The sequence below is a fragment of the Macadamia integrifolia genome, unplaced genomic scaffold (genome assembly GCF_013358625.1).
Source record: "Macadamia integrifolia cultivar HAES 741 unplaced genomic scaffold, SCU_Mint_v3 scaffold2062, whole genome shotgun sequence".
NCBI classification, from domain to species: domain Eukaryota; kingdom Viridiplantae; phylum Streptophyta; class Magnoliopsida; order Proteales; family Proteaceae; genus Macadamia; species Macadamia integrifolia.
The window spans coordinates 64905-67671 of record NW_024868488.1 but is presented as its reverse complement, the minus strand read 5'-3'; the positions used below and the strand labels follow the sequence as shown (position 1 = coordinate 67671).

Genomic DNA, 2767 nt, shown 5'->3' with positions numbered 1-2767 from the left:
CAGACGAACCTGGAGCAAGAGGCACACTTGTATCCTCAACTGAAGGAGAGTTAACAGGAGTAATAGATGGTGAAGATTTAGGAACCCTCTGTTGGTACTCTCTACCACTCCTAAGGGTATAAACAATATTACATTGGTTAGAAGGCTCATGTTGGGTCTGACCTTGTACTATATTTAGTGGTTCATTAGTTGGTGCTTATGAACTACCAGGTTGATGATGCCTAGGGTTAGGCTCTGGTTGACTGGGTAAAGTTCTTTTCTCCCTTTCACGCATAATTGAGATAACTTGGGTGAGTTCTCTCATAAGATTTTGATGGCTTGTCATGAGGAGGGCCATATTTTTTTTCAAGTCACTTATTCTACATGCCTCTCCAGGGTTAGTAAATCCAGTGGGTTGCTGATAAGATGATAAGAGAGAGGCCCTAGGAAAACTAGCCTGAGGTCTTACATTTCACCTAGAAAAGTGTTTTGGGAAAAAGATTATTGTGCAAAAGGAGGCCTTTGGGTTCCAGGTTAACTTTGATTTTGAAAATTGGAAGGCCCTACTTGGTTGCCCTGATTCCAATAGAAATTTGGGTGATTTCTCCATCCTGAATTGTAGGTTATATGGATTATTCTGGAATAAGGCATTCACACTATCATTAATAGTGCCCCCAGAGGTGTTGGGGCATTCTTCTATGACATGTCCAGGGGACTTGCACCAAGCATAAATCTTAACCAAATTGACTGATGATAGCTTTCTAAGAACAATAGCTTGAATCCTCTTGATTAGGCTATCCAAATGGGCTTCCTTAGCTACTATCTCATGCATAAAATATCATTTCCATACTATGGTTCTTTCATTCTCTTGGATTGATTTCCACTCACGGGTTTTGTCAGCTAAGTCAAGTAAGAATTCTCATGCCTTTCCTTAATCTATAAAGGATGTGAATCCCTCAAGGTACATAGACTCTATCATTTGTTTAGTTGGGTAATCAATACCCTCATAAATTATTTGACATAAATGCCATAAGTTTAGGCTGTGGTGAGGGCATTCTTGGAGTAGATCCTTCAACCTCTCCATAAGTTTGAAAAAGGACTCACCAGGCTTTTGCCTAAACCGAAGGATATCACTTCTAAGCTTATTGGTCTTGTGAGTTGGGAAAAACTTCTTAAGGAAGACAATTGTGAATTGTTCCTATGAGGTCATGAAATTTGTGGGCAACCCATACAACCACTTCTTAGCTTGGTCTTTTAATGTAAAAGTGATAAACCTAAGCTAAACAACCTCATCAGAAAGTTATTAATCTTAATTAGAACACATACCTCTTCAAATTCCATTAGAAATAGGTATGCATCCTCAAAGGCCAACCCATGGAAGTAGGGTAACATAGTAATGTATTGAGATTTGAGTTCAAAATTATTGCCCTTGGCTTGTGGTAGAACTATGCAGGAAGGTTGGGCTATTTTAGCAGGGTAGAACCTATCTTTCAGAGATTTAGGTGAAGGGTTTTGATGTTGGTCTCCCATATTAAAAGGTTTTAAAGAGAGCAAACGTATAGGGTTACTACTTATTGGATCTCTTCTTTCTAACCGATTCTTAGTATTATGTACCCACCTAACACTCATGCAATAGAAAACTACCCATAACTAGAGTAAGACAAGCACAAAAGAATTGATAGAAAAACCTTTTTTTTATGATTTTTTTGATTTTTTTTCTTTTTTTTGGCTTTTTGGGAGCTTACCGGCAGGGATTTGGGGTTGCTCATGTCAATTCCTGAGGTACTGCTACAGGGCGAAACCTGTCTTTATTATACTATGAGGCATGATGACCTCCACCGATACAACCATTATTACTAGTTGTTCTTCTTAGGAATTCAATAAAAGAAAAGAAAAAACAAAACAAAGCAAACAAAGCACTCCGATTTACCAAAAGAAAGTGAAAGATAACATGGAACTGTCTCCCGGTAATGGCGCCAAAAACTTGTTTAAGATTTTAAAATGTAACCGCAAGCATACGGATCAGTGTAGCTACAGGTCGAACACAGGGACAAGAGACACTTTATTTTTTTGCTTCTTTTAATAATGCAAAACTGAACCGATTAATGATTGTGATCTAATTCTAATTACCATCCTAAACATATGTATCTAAAATAACTTCCTAACCATTCATCATCTAAGAATTTAAATACATAAGCCACGTAATTAAAATTAAATAAATAAATAACTGAAAATAAACACCCCATGCAATTAAAAGCAATGAAGGAAAAAAATGCTGAAATAGAAATAAAGTAAAAAAAAAAAGGGGATAAAGCTAGAGAGAGACTCACAAGTAGGTTTCTATACTTAGCCTAAGGGATGCATCATAATATGAGCTTCCCTACTTGACCAGAGAGTCACTCTTACAAAGGTTACTCTACTTGGCTTTAGGGAAAGGGAGACAATTAAAATAAAAATAATAAAATGATGGTTCAATGGCTAGGAGGGGCAAAGCCAACACATACACTAGCCATGAACCTTGAGAGAAAGGAATAGGAATAATGTAACGACTGAAATTAAAATCCTAAATTAAGAAAGAAAGGGTAGTTAGAAGAGGGAATGAGAGGGGGAAGAGAAGACTACTGAAGGAGCCTACTTACTTGAACTTCAACCTTTGAACTGAAAACTTGATTGATTTGAGATACTACCAGTACTAAAAATCAGATCTGGAATAAACCAAATCTAAAATTTCTAGTACTAGAGAAAACAAATCTGAAGAAAAAAATTGAACCTGAAAGACATGCTTCAT

At 36.8% G+C, this 2767-nt stretch overlaps 1 non-coding gene across 1 annotated transcript; it reads left to right on the top strand.

Annotated features, from left to right (window-relative positions):
* Window positions 1–1016: 1016 nt before the first annotated feature.
* Window positions 1017–1123, top strand: LOC122065605. The gene has a single exon (XR_006136046.1). It is a non-coding gene; the product is annotated as a small nucleolar RNA R71 (small nucleolar RNA).
* The last annotated feature ends 1644 nt before the right edge of the window (window positions 1124–2767 follow it).